Here is a 15391-nt window from a genome sequence, read left to right as displayed (position 1 = left end):
AAGCAAAAGCACTTTTTCCAGAGTTAACACAATATCAATGTACATTTGGATTGCTTGTATGAATTGTCTTGTATAATATTTGTTGGGGAGAGGGGGGAAGGGAGAGAGAGGGGGAGGGGAGGGGAGGGAGCTATCAATCCATTGAAATTAAAGTTCTAAAAACATCGAGTGGCTACCTCAGCATTCAAAATATGAGAGAGAGAGAGAGAGAGAGAGAGAGAGAGAGAGAGAGAGAGAGAGAGAGAGAGAGAGAGAGAGAGAGAGAGAGAGAGAGAGAGAGAGAGAGAGAGAGAGAGAGAGAGAGAGAGAGCATTTAAGAGAAGTGTTTGTTACAACACATGCCATAATCTGATGTGAGGCATTATGATACAATGTGGATTGATCGCATGCATGAGAGAGAGAAAGTGAGCGAGAGAGGGAGATAAACACCGAGAGTGAGTGAGTGTGACTAAGATTTATATACATATATATATAGGTGAGAGGGAGAGAGAGAGAGAATGTAGAGTAGAGGGAGAAACTGCATGTACAAACCTAAACTGAGAGACAATAAAGACATGGAGTAATTTGTGAGAGAGAGAGAGAGAGAGAGAGAGAGAGAGAGAGAGAGAGAGAGGTGTGAGCCATTGTGTTCCATTCTTCTGGGGTGATCACATGAATGAATCCACATTACGTGCTACATGAGATGGAGTGCTATTTGATCGAGTGTGCTAGAAAGAGAAAAATAGAATATACACATAGAGGGAGAAACTCTGAGAGAGAGAGAGAGAGAGAGAGAGAGAGAGAGAGAGAGAGAGAGAGAGAGAGAGAGAGAGAGAGATTAATAGAGTGAAGGTAGTGGTGGCAATCATGGAGGTGGTGGGGATAATGGTAGTGGTGGTGGAGGTGGCAACGGTAGGGATGGTGGTAGTGGTGGTGGAGGTAGCCATGGTGGTGGTGGTGGTGGTAGTGGCGGAAATGGTGGTGGCAGTGGTGGTGGAGGAAGCTGTTGTGGTGGTGGTGGTGGAGGCCAAAAAAATCAAGGGGTTGAATAAGTGGACTATGTGGAATAAGAAATGGTAGAGCATTATATCTACTAGAGTGAAATCATCAAACAACAAAGCTATAGAAGATATGCATTTTTGGGAGAGAAACACACACACACACACAAAACAGGATCCAAGTGTCTGAATAACATATACAGATAGTGTATATATAGATGAGACCTTGCATAAATGTACATTAATGTAGGAAATACTAACCTTTATCTTAACATAGTCATTGCAAAAATCTCAATGTGAAAAATTTTACAAATCTAATAGCACTATCACATTAAAACATCCCAAAACCTTAAAAATGCAACTCTTGAATCATCCAAATTCGACATCAAAGCAAGAAGATACAAGTTTTTCTAATATTTAGCATGTGCTAATTTTTGTAGATGTGCAAAATTTTTCCATATATATGTGAAATTGCTCTATTCATATAGCAATAAGAAATTAAATCTGTTGGGGATAAAGGCGTCTCCGCCTAGCTGCCCGTGTATTACTACATCGACAGTACTTGACTACACACTGCAGGTGGCAAGCGCCTGTCATAGTCATTTATTCTTTATTCTTTTAGTGACAATTTGAATAAAGGAAGGCCCGGCCACACATTGTGGTTGTTGGAGTTCCCACTTTGAGTTTCACTCTCTCTCTTGCTCTTGCTCTCCATCCGCCATAACTCTCACCGCCAAGCTTCTTCCTCCTAGGTTCGACTTCCCTTTCAATTGGTATCAAAGCAAATGCATTGGAGCTTGCCCGACATTCTCTTCAGCCCGAATTTGAAGAGCTTTAACCCAAGCTTCAATGACAGCCATGACACCTTCATTTGCAAGTATGTTTTGATCTCCCGCCTCCTCCTCGAGCTTTTGGACTTCCATTGGCACCTTCCAGGGCTACATCGAAGCCCCTTGATATTGCCAAGTGCTCCAAAGCACTGTTGAAGACCCCCTAGCCCCCAGGAACAACTAGTGTAAAATGCGGCACATTTTTAGGGGGTTGGGCTAATTTGTTCCTGACATTTCCCGCTTCTTCCCCAGCTTCCTGGCACTCTTGGCAACCTTCCTGATCATTGTTGGACTCCCCCGCATTAGTTCTTGGATCCCGATGATCGATTCGAGTGCTTTCCCCTTCAGCCATTGCTATATACATAGTCCGAGGACTGTCAAAACAGGGCATCACTTGACATTTACTATTTGATGCTTCTTGGCATTTCCCGTTTGATTCCTATTGATGCCCGATGATGCCCGGATGTTATGGGATGCTATGTCTATGCTTTGGGACTGATTTGGAGCAGATTTGGGCACCGATTGAGCTTCATTTAACACTAAATATGCTGCTGTAATACAGTGGGCTGAAGCTCATTTACTTGGTGTATGCGTTGGTTCTTGGATACGAGGTGCTTACTCGAGGTTTTGAATGATCATACCAATGTATTTGGAGATTGTCAAATGCTTCTTTTTGGTTCCGTAATGCTTTTGAGCTTGGATTAGGCTCCGACTTGGTCGTCCTTCACTGGCATTTGGCTTCAGTTGGCATGCTTTGGACCCGTTTATGCCTATTGTCACTACTTGACATTTAGGCTTCTTGCATTTATGCTTTGGTCAGATATGGATGCCACTTGATTTGCCCATGCTTGACAGTCACTTGGAGCTTTGTCTTTAGATGTATTTGAGCATTGTGGACCTATTGGGCATTACATTTGGTTGTCAGTTACATGCTCTTTGAATGCTTTCAGGCGTATGCTTTACGGGTCTAAGATAGCTTAGGATTTATGCTTTGAATGTACTCTACTGGGATTTGGCATGTCTGATGCTATGTACTCCATGTATTAGAGCGTTGCTTGCTCTATTTGCATCTGACTTTACTTCTAGTGGGAGCCTCTTGGTATATTCAGATGTACACAGAGTCTTACTTACGCTTGAGCTTGAGCTTGAGCTTGTGGGACAGTTACATGCATTTTCTCTCTTGAGAGCTTTATGTCTACAGTTAGTCTATAGTGGGCTGATTTGATACGCCTATTGGGGCAGACACCTCTCTCTGTCACAGGTTTGTCAATCTTGTATGCATCTTGGATGGTTATGCATTGAGCTTCTTGCTCTATCAGTTGTGCTTGTGCTTGGTAACTTCTCTTACCCCGAGACCCATTACATGCATGACTTCTAGACCTATGAGATGTCTCTTGCCTGACAAGTTATTGGTTTGATAGTTCTTGGTACCTTCTTGCCCCTTGACACTCAATGTTGGATGTATCTTGCTACCTGGTAGTTGCAGTGACTTATGTATTAGTGATTGCTTCACTTTGGGACAGTTTTACATACTGCTGTCATTTATTCCAGCAAGCTGAAATATGTAAAATTTGAGCACTCCTATGAGGGCAATGCTTACTATTTGATGTTATCTTGGTCATATTTGGTGGACAGGTGCTTCTCTTGGTGATATTCACTCTTTCAGTCAGTTTTAGCAGTGGTTTTGGTGCATTTTCTACTAATTACAACAACCTGCAATTTTGCTTTTTTGCATTGATTTGGGACAGTATGGATGGTCATCTGAAAGACACAGCTCTCTATAACATTGCCAAGTTGGATGGTACCAACTATGGATATTGGAAGTCCCAGATATGGCAAGTTTTGGTGCAGAAGATGCAGATTAAACCCTTGCGTTTCAAGGGTGTTAAACCCAAGGATATGGAATCATGATGATGTTTGGATGGAAGTTGATGAGCTATGCAAGTCTACCATTATCTTGTCACTCTCAGAAGAGGTCCATCATAATGTTGTTGAATATGAGAATCAGAGTGCATGGGACTTATGGGAGAAGATTCAGGAGCTTTATGCGTAGTAAAGTCTTGCGTCACAGATGTATTGGCTGAAGCAGTTAATGGACCTTCGCATGAAGGAGGGGACATCCCTACCATCTCATTTTAGTCAGTTTCATGCTATCATGAAGAATTTGTTGTCACAAGGTATTGAGTTCAAAGACAACTTGCACCCGTTGTTTCTGCTTGGGCACCTTGCCTGAATCATGGGATGTATTCCGTACTGCCATATGCACGAACAAGCTTGATGGGCTGAAAATCAAAGATGTTGAGAGTATTTTACTGACTGAGGAAATCAACATGAGAAACAATGATGCTTCCCACTCTTCACATGCATTGACCATTAGAGGTGGCTGACATGGCAGACATGATAATGATCATAAGCGCAAGGACTCTTAGAAGTCCAGGTCCAAGTCACGTGGTCGCAGTAAGTCCCGTGGACAGAAGTCTGATCTTACCTGTCATTATTGTGAGAAAGAAGGACATATTAATAACCCGTCTATGGGATCCGCAGGCGCAGAAAGTGATCCACAGCCATGATGTCATTTTTCATGAGGACAAAATGCATATGCAGCCTGAGAAAGTGGTTGAGGTACGCATAGTGATCTTTCAAGAGGAGCCACTTGCTCCCATTCAGCTCACTCCATGGCTAGCTAGATAGTGTGCAGCATCATCTGATGCTCATGGCCCAGATGTTAGACATGCTAATGTTAGACAGGATGTCGGTCAGGCAACAAAGCCTGGGTTGAGGTGTTCTACTAGAGATAGATGACCTCTTGACTGTTTTGCACCCTCTATGGATTATGTGCTGGTTACAGATGCAAGAGAGCCTCTCACTTATGATGAGGCTATGCACAGGGGTGATTGTCACTCTTGGGAGAGGGCTATGCATTCTAAGCTTGAGTCATTGCATAAGAATTGGACTTGGGATTTGGTTTCCTTGCCTCAAGGTAAGAAGGCTTTGCCATGTAAGTGGGTGCACAAGCTGAAAAGTACCCCTAGACACCCCAAGCTGGCATACAAGGCTCGATTGGTTGCTAAGGGTTTTAAGTAGGAGCATGTTGTTGACTTTGATGAAGTCTTTTCTCTTGGGACGACCACCCTACGCTTAATCTTGGCCTTGGTTGCAAAGCTTGACCTGGATTTGTACCAGATGGATGTCAAGAGTGCTTTTTTACATGGGTACTTGCATAATGAGATTTACATGGAGCAGTGTAAGGGCTTTGCAGACCCTGGTAGGGAACACCTAGTGTGTAAGCTAAAGAAGAGTCTATATGGCTTGAAGCAGGCACCTAGGGAATGGTACCATAAGTTTGATGCATTCATGTAGTCACAGGGCTATAGCCTCATTGCTATGGATCTGTGCTTGTACACGAAGAAAGCCCATGATGGTTCTTTACTGATTTTGGTACTCTATGTGGATTACATGCTTTTAGCAGGGACAACTCATGAGGAGCTAAATGCTCTTAAGGCTCAGCTCAAGAAGAGCTTTGAGATGAAAGATCAGGGACAGGCCTCTCATATACTTGGTATGCGCATTATGCGTGATAGATCTCAAGGACTACTCTATCTGTCATAGAGGGAGTACATTCATAAAGTCCTTGAGCGCTTCGGCATGCAGGATGTTAAGCCTATTGACTGTCCATTACCTTCTCATGTGAAGGTTTCACATGCCGATTGTCCGCAGACAGATGAGCAGAGGGCCGAGATGGCCAAGATTCCCTATGCATCAGCCGTGGGCAGTCCTATGTATGCCATGATAGCCATCCATCCAGATATTGCTTTTGCAGTTGGGGTTGTGGCACGTTATATGGCTACACTTGGCAAGAAATATTGGGATGCCGCGAAGGGTATCATGAGGTACCTAAAGGGCACATGAGATATGTGTCTTTGCTATGGCAGCCATGATACAAGAGTCATGGGGTACACTGACTCTGATTATGCAGGACATGCAGATAGTAGGAAGTCCACTTCTGGCTATGTGTTCACTTATGCTGAAGGGGCTATCTCTTGGATGTCCAAGGCGTAGAGGTGTACGGCCCTCTCTACTATAGAGGCCGAGTATATTGCAGCCACAGAGGCTTGCAAGGAGGCTATCTGGTTAGTCCCTTTAATTGTAGACCTTAGTATGATAGATGCTATGCCTACACTATACTCGGATTCTATGAGTGTCATTCTATTGGCCAAGAATCCGGTCTTCCATACGAAGACGAAACATATTGAGGTGAGGTATCACTTCATTCGCGAGGTCGTGGAGGACAGGTTTGTTGACCTTGTCAAGATTCCGACTGAGCAGAATCCTGCAGACTTGCTCATGAAGAGCCTCACTACTGATCACTTTGCCTTCCTCAGGAGATCGATGGGCATTGGATGAGATGATGTCTTTTTTCTCATCCTGTTGTACATGTGTACATGTTGTACTGTCTTTTCTTTTTTCTCTCTCACTGGGGTAGATTCACCTTTAAGTGGGAGGTTGTTGGGGGTAAAGGCGCCTCTGCCTAGCCGCCCGTGTATTGCTACAGTGACAGTTCCTGCCGCTGCACACTACAGGTGGCGGGCGCTCGTCACATTCACTTATTCTTTATTCTTTTAGTGACTGTTTGAATAAACGAAGGCCCGGCCACACATTGTAGTTGTTGGAGTTCCCACTTTGATTTTCACTCTCTCTCTTGCTTACTCTCCATCCGCCATAGCTCTCATCGCCAAGGTTCTTCCTCCTGGGTACCACTTCCCTTTCAAAATCATCAAGAGGAAATAAAGAAGAATCATTAGGAGGAAAGAAACATTAACTTGATCCAATGCATCAAGTTAGATAGAAAAAGAGGGTGAATTTGGCAAGTTTTGAAAAAGCTTTGTCTCAATGATGCAAAGCTAACACAATGTAGCATATTATAGAAAAATTACAAGATTTGGTACTTTTTAATTTGTGCAATGTACAAGCAAGATGGAAGGAGCATCATCATGATCAACACCAAGATGAGTCACGACTCCAACACGGTGAGCAAGAGATTACATGTATCCTTTGAAATTGAAAATGATGACAAAACAGAAATGTGGTGTCAAAATAGCAACACCAATATTGACAAAAAGAGCAAGAGCACTCAAGAGCATCATGAGAACAATCAATGTGGCCATGTGTAGCCTATATTTGATAGTGAGACACTATCAAACTTGTACTATGGACATGGGAAGTTGATGCATTGCATCAAGTTGTAATAGGAAAGTAGAGGAGTTCAGCAAGGTTTAAACATAATACCCAACAATGCAAAATTGATGCATTGCATCGTCACTTAAAAAAAAAAACATTTTTGGTCACTTTTCACACAATGTCATGAAAAACATGACATATTAAAAAACTGGCAATAGAAAGGAAAATGCATAATTAAAAAAAGGAATATATGATAACTTGATGTTGTGCATTGACATGAAAGTTTACAAAATCTCAAGTCATGAATTCACTAGGGAATATAGAACAAGAGAAAAGCAAGCAAAGTCAACTTGATGCACAAGTATATAAAAACATGATGTGGTAAACAGACTAATGTATAACATCTTCATTATAAAATTACACATATTAGAAAATCAACAATTACAATCTTAATAGAGAAACTTCGTAGTTTGCAAAAAGATGATAACGATAAACTTAGGGCAATTAGATGTAGTAGAAGTAAAGTTTAGGACCTAGAAAAGCATGGTCTACATCTAGATGAAATAAATTTATTATGGATAATTGTGAGGAGAGTGCTTCATCCAACTCATCATGTGAATGGATAGAACTTATTGGCATAAATGATACAACTCAAGAGGAATACAACAATGTGTGCAATTGTTGTAACAATGAGTATTTGTTAATTTTGTAAGTTTCAAGATATCAAAATTTCCATGACTTTTTCAATAAGTAAAAATTATTGCACATTAACAACTTACATTGCCATGCTTAGATACTGTTGATAATCTTTTTGCAAATCTTATACCTAGAAAATATGCAGTCTTATTTTATTTTTTCTTCCATTTATAAAAATTGCCTACTATTTTTAAAGATGCCAAAATAAGAAAAAATTTGAAAATTAGGTTTTTTTATAAAAATCAACAAAAAATGTGTGGTTTTGAAAAATCATATGAAAAATATTTAGCTTATAGGTGACCTTCCAAAAGACTTTTGAATGTTTCTTCTAAGATGAAATATTAGCTAAAAATTTTGTAGCTACTTTGCTTAATCATGGGTGTGAGTAGATATATTTGATACTCTAGATAGATGATAGTACGCTTGATTCAAAAGCCTCCCAAAAGCATAATCCTAATGTGTTTTATAGTACTCTAAGTAGTAAGATATACATTTTTAATAATGTCACACATATTTCCACCAACATTATGAATCATTCACAAGTTTGTACACAATTTTTGAGAGATATGCATTAAAAAGCTAGCACACATGTTTGAACCCAGATGTCATAGGATTGCATTTGTAGCAATGGATCCGTGAAGGATTGTACAACAATTTGAGAACAGTCTTTATGTCTTTTAGTGAAAACAATAGTACTGAAAAATTGAATTGAATGAGCAATGCAAGGAAGCACACATGTTTTAAACCTTAGTGCATGAACTTTAATTTCAATTTAATGAGAAGTCAGGCTAGACAAAACGGGTGGGAATAGAAATTCCAAGTTCATGTTCTCTGATAAGATACAATAAGTCTTTAATGCCACAATAATCTTGCATTTAGGCTTGATAGGATATGGTTCTAATTACTAATACACTTTGAGTGACCCTTCATTATTTAAATTCATCAAAAGCTCCAACAATCATAACAATCTAACTTTTGCCTATTTAAGGGGAGCCATTCCTATTCAAAATCTAAGTATATTTTCTACAGATTATCATTGTGGAAAATGGAATGCTATGATTATTAATTCCTCATTGCTTCCCTCTAAGATGAAATTACATGTTCTCTAGTAAATTGTTCAAAAAGTATGTAGTTGTTTACTACTATTGAACTTAGAGTATATGTAAATGTCATTTTTTCAATTTAAAATATGATATCATGAAGTATTTACATCCTTACAAAAAGCTACTAGGCTCTAAGAAAGCAGTTAAGCTTAGAGATGATCAACTAGTTAGCTTTGGCTGCTTTAATGTTTAGTAACTCAATTACACACCAAGAAAACTTATCAAAATTAATTCTTATGTTTATTGAACAACAAACCCCTAATAATATGCCAAATCTCAAACACATTTTTCCATTTTGACAAACAGTCTACTTCCACAACAATTTGATTCTTCACGAGAAGAGAAGTGGATTTAGTTTACAACATGTGTCTATAAATGATGTCTTGATTCAAAAGTCCTTTGACAAGAAATGTTCAATCAACAAAAGTTCCACTCGTTCGCACTCAAAAGTCAACCACAAATCACTTTGACATGGTCAAAACAACCTGTTAAGCTTTAAGCACAACACTTCATACCACCTTATTGCATACTTTGGCTAAGATTTACACAATCCCTTGAGAAACTTTCTTGAGGATAGGGATGGGAAGATTTACCTTTTCACACAAAATGAGATTGGCATTAAAAAAACATTTTGACATGCTTGATTGATGGAAAAATGTAGTTGTGCCTAAATGGGTTTGTGCTACATAGTATAAAATAACATGAAATGTATGCCTCTTCCCACAAAACGAGCGTGCATTTCAAAAACAGTTTGACATGCTTGATTGATGGAAAGATGTAAACTGTATCAAAATGTCTTTATATTGTTGTATGCCAATCAAGAGATTAAGTGCAAGACCTCCATTAATGATTGTCCCATGTTTGACCACAAGGCACAAGTTTGGAGTGATCCCAATTATATTGTATATAGCCATGAAAAACATGCTTAAAACCTACAATAGTATCAAAAAGTTGATCAACCATCTCACATACTAAGAATGGTTTGAATAGAACCTACAAGAATATGAAAAAGGTCGATCAAGAAAAATCTCAACACCAACATCATTAATCCAACTTTCATAAAGATGAAGGTGTCCAAGATGAGGTTGGGTTGAGCCATAATTTTCATTCAAGTTGGATAGAACCATAAGTGACATAGCTTGACTATGGGTTACTTATGCAACTTTGCATGCCCTACTAAAGCAATAGTAATGGGAGCATCGAACATTGGACATAGTCTTCCTACATATAGAGATGTTAGTTGTAACCGTTAGAACCGTGATGATCATCATGTCTACCATTGTCTGAATAAGCCACTTTTTGCAAATGTTCCTTATTGATTACCCAACCTAGTAATGTTAAAGAAATCTTGGCAACTTCAAAGACCTAACCTTTTATTTAGTAAACGTATTGGTAGGAGGAAATTTCTTTTTGGTTTCTTCGTGCATATATGTACCTCGTATAAATAGAAAATCAATATGAATCCCACAATGTCCTAGAATTAGATTTCTCATTATCGAATGATTGAAAAGGCACATGCATATGTGTATGCTATCTCTCATCAATTAAAAAAATCTAAGGCTAATTAAATATCCTCACTAATTAAATAGTAATCTTAGGTCAAATTAATTAATTCTTAGGGATAGAACATTTACAATAGCTATCAAGTATGAGATGTAATCAAAAGACCCCTCAATATCTAGCCCTCATCTTTAACAACCCCACTTTCCTTAGGCTACTGTGTGTCTATTTGTTTAAACACTAATATAGAAGCACTTCCATAGATAAAATATTTTGTAACCTGACCTTCAATATTGAAACAAAAGTCCCTTGACTCGAGTCATATTTTGTTCTTACATAGATATCATAGCCTTGAGACACCAACCACCATATCATTTGATAACTAGTTATCCCAAATTGCTTATCTTCGAAATTTACCACATAGACCTATAATGTTGGTAACTCATAACTGTCCCGTAATAATAAGAGCATCCCACTACCTATTGAAATAAATTGGTTAATCCATATTTTTGGCACTATTTTCTCCTTACTAAGTACTATTTTGTGTTGATATACATTTTCTTGTTGATTAGTGTCCTTCATTGCCTTGTCGTTGAGTTCGACAAATTTCATATATGTATAGTCCCTTAAGTAGATGTGAAAAGCTAAGAAAGTAAATTTTTGGAACAAGAATAGTGTTAAAGCTTACAACATTATTGCTAATTTTGAATTTTTGCATATTATTTGTATTAGGCCCGTCCTTTGGACATAGTATGGAATCTTTAAGTGCTACGAATAACTTTTCAAGGATGGCATGAATTTTGAGATGACATAATTGATATTGTCATAGGAAGATTAGCTTATCTCCACGATATATCTCATTCTCTCAAAAGAGGGTTAGCTTAAAGTGGTGCTGGGAAGGGGTCAAAATTTTCAAGTTGTGTGCCACTCTTGAATATTGAGATCTCCATTTAAGAAGTAATAGACACATGTTTCAACACTTTGCAGCCCAAAGGGTCTCCATGTCTTTCTAGCACCTATGTACTCAAGAAATGCATTAAAGTAGCAAATGCAAGGAGACACGCATGTCTCAAAGCTCATTGTGTTGAAGACATCATTCCCTCTTTAATGAGGAGTACTTGTTGATGGACCAAAAGGGAGGGGATGGAACATCTAATCTAAATAATTGTTCTAGCTAAGAAATACATATTCTTATTCTACAAGAGTAAACCGTTTGTTCGTTTCAGTATCCAAATAAATCATTTAGTGATTATGTTGCATTGACCTTTACTAGGCATGGTTTGCATTTTATTTAAAACATACCACTCATCCTTTAGTGATTATGTTGCATGGTGTTTACAAGTCATGGTTCCATTAAAAATCAGTTGAAGAAATTGAGTGCCTCGTAAGTAAAACATTGGTCAAGTCACCCCACAAGATAAGAAAATTGGCACTAGTAGCCATATCTTTCCATGTGTTGAACATCTAAGGGCATTAACACTCTATCCACTTATAACCCACATAAGTTTCATATTTTCCACCTTCAAGATTAATTTGCAACCATCGGAAGTTGTGGATTTGAATTCACCAAAAAAATTCTATTAGAGATCATTACTAGATGAAAATTCAGTCCGTATTGGATAAAATTGTGCTTCTCCTAATTATAATGATTAGCATATCAATACTTTACTATCAAATCACGTCCTTTGGTTGGAAGGTTTTGAGTGTGCATCAATGACTAGTTTTATACTTGAGTAACCTAAATGTTCTATAAGGTTTCAAGGCTAAACTAATTGTTAGTGTGCATGATTAATGGAAAACTACTTTGGTGTGGATCATTTAATGTGAATGGCATGCATAAAGGGAATGTAACCTTCTAGTGCTTGCATCAAACACATTAGAGAAGGTCAACAAAGGGAAAGTGTGTAAATCTCAATTCCATAATTTCTACCTATGTAAACAATGGGGAACTTACCATATACATCTATGAGAATCTTACAATAAAAAAGCTTGATGTGAAATGGGTAGAGGACACAAATGAGCCAAAAAAATGCAAAATATAGAATATTGCCTTTTTTGAGCTATTGCGTCCATTTTGGGATTGTGGCTAGAAGGTGGTTACATAGGCAACACTAAGCATTGCACACTTAGCACATAGATTTCCCTATATGTGGAGGATTATTTACTTTCTCTGCCACCACAATTGTGAAACTGACATAATTGTTTCAATGGGTAGCTTTCTTACAAATTTGACAACATCACAATAATAGTACAATAACTAGAGGAACGAGTGCCAAAAGTTTTACATTAGCCTTACATACGCACAACTAATAATGTAGTTATACCAAAAAATAGGATCAAAATAGCCAAAGCTTTTCTTATATATCATTTGGAAAGTATGTAGGTCTCCATAAAAAACAATGGAGATCCCATATATGTTAGTATGTAGTTCTTGACTAACTAAGCAAGATTCTGAGGCTAGATAAATCACCACTTGGTGCCATAAAATTATTTAGCTAATAAGTGAGCTTACAACTATCTTAGTGTGCACTATAAACCAATTATAGAAACATATAAACTTCCTTGGATATCAACAATTTTACAAGCTTTCTTCCAAAGCTTAACTACAAATCCCATTTTGCAAGTAAAATTTTGTAACTTCACATCAAACATTGGATGAACGCCATTTGATGTTTTGTTATCAATATATTTCCATTCCATAGAGGTAACCCTCATATGCACCACCTCATGGCCCTATGTTGTTCAATCACATCTCATTTGATATTTGAAATGCTTTTTTGTGCCTACTTTGTTGGTAATTGATGCTTAGATATAACAATGTTGGTCATTGATAAGGTGTCTTACTCAACCTACCAATCCAATGTGAAATTACATACAACATCCTTTCATTTTCAATACGCATAAAGACTAAGATTGCACACCTTAAAAATAATGAATTAGTTGAAGTGTAGAAAACATTAGGCATGAGCACTTTTGCTATGGGCTGGATGATTGTGTGGTTGTATCTCTTAATAAAAGGGGAAATTGCTAAGGACTTCACAACAATATGCTTATTAGACCTATCATGGAAAATGATACCCTTGATGGTGTAGCATCACCTTGTACTATTTTACAAATCTAAGTTGATTCTGAATTAATCATTATGTATGAAAAATAGACACATTCAATAAAGCTATTTTTCAACTATTAATAAAATTTGTAAGCTAGCATAACCTTTAATGTAAAGCTAAACATTATATACTAATGAGTCATGATTTTCTCATAAAATGGGATAGGCTTCAATGTGAGGTAACATATATGTAGACAAGGATGACATCTATTAACCTATTTGAAAGATCATAAGGTCAAGCTCTTAGGGGGCTCACTATATGTATACCCTCTATATCACATGTGTTTAAGGCCTATTTACAAATACCCATATATGTAAATTTTCCTTGAATAAAACATAACCCTTTTTTATTCTATCTATAAATAAGTCATTTGTATGGCACCCTTCTGTATGTTAACAATGTGCAAAAAAAGTATTTGAAAAATGCTTTATATTGAACCCATACGACACACACACATTTATGAGTGATCCTCCTCAAGGTCAAGCTCAATGATGGTTAACTAGCTATTATAAAGATAGGGATATAATTATGAGTGTGACGCTTTGTAAGAAGAATAGATGCATGTTTAGGTCTTTCAAAGAAGAAATGGGTTGATTTCGAAGGTGGTTAGCTAGTCTTATTAAGTGAGGTGTTCAAATAGTTCACACTTTGGATATGGGTGCAACTAAGAAGGCATCCAGTTAAGAGTATAATAAGGCACACACATGAGGGTATGAGCACTTTTCGGAAAGAACAACCACACATATTCGGGTTTTGGCAGAAGTCGAAGTGTTGATTTCAAAGGTGGTTGATAGTTCTATTAATAAAGTGCAACTAGCAAAGAATTTAGCATAAGTTATTAACAACGATTTTATGATAGACTTTGAAATTTTTTCTAACAGGGGTGGTGGAAGCATCATTCTCTTATTCTAGTGATGCATCATTTTCTCTTTCCTAATGACATAAGACAATAATACTTCAACAAAGGTGGAGCTAAGCAACTACATCACTTTTTCCTATGTGGAGAGATAAAGGAAGGAATCCTTTAGTAACTTGTTCATGTAATGTAGGGGTCCAAAGTTGAGTAATTCTCTTTAAAGGTGGATTGGAAAAACACAAGTTTGCATATAATAAAAATTTGAACTTAGAAGTTGGAAGGATTTTATTTTGATCCAAAATAATTAGATTGCCAATAAGAAAGACTTCTTTAATGATATGTGAAATCATATAGAAGCATGATTTGCAAAGTGACACATATGAGCTAAGCCAACACGATGAAATTTCATAGTTTACCTTTTCGTCATGAAGAAGCTTCCTACCTTCTCATCTTTGATAGGGTGTTCCTCAACCGAACAAGAGGCATGTAGATAGTGTTTTGGTCATGTACAAATATATCTAAATGTTGCCTTTTACTAGCATATGTTTTGCCATGTAGCCAAAAGTGATATGCAATTTGGGTTCACATTATCCTGTCGACAAACTTGGAATTTGAGCTTAAAGTTAGGTTTACAATACTTGATGGATAAACATGGAAAGTTGAGCTTATATCTTGACTAAAGTTTACCCATTAGGATAGTTGTTTTATAAAGAAAAGCTATGACATGACTTAGAAAATCTATCTAAAAACACAAAGCCTACAATAACTTCATCCACTCTATATTAATTAAGTTGTAAAGGGTACATCTTATCTAGACACATATTTTTTAAGTGCTTGTTTGTCACACCCATTGTTGAGACATGTCATTCATGATCTCCACATATTGCTATCATTAGAATGGCCCTGCAAGCCAATAGATACTTTTAAAACAATACAAACATGCAGAAGCCTTCTTGAGCATGCAAAGGAACAAAAAATGAAGGAAGTTGATATTGAATCGTGGTGCCTGAATGATCTTTGATATTAGATAAGAGTGTGGGGGAAGAGAGCAATGCCTACGACAGCGGAGTGATCAGGTGAATAATGTGAGGCAGAGAGTAATGCCTATTATGTTCATGACAGCGGAGTGATCAGGTGAATA

The sequence above is a fragment of the Lygodium microphyllum genome, chromosome 20 (assembly GCF_053477565.2).
Source record: "Lygodium microphyllum isolate KBCC chromosome 20, Lygodium_microphyllum_v1.1.10, whole genome shotgun sequence".
Lineage (NCBI taxonomy): Eukaryota > Viridiplantae > Streptophyta > Polypodiopsida > Schizaeales > Lygodiaceae > Lygodium > Lygodium microphyllum.
Note: the sequence above shows the minus strand (reverse complement) of the source record.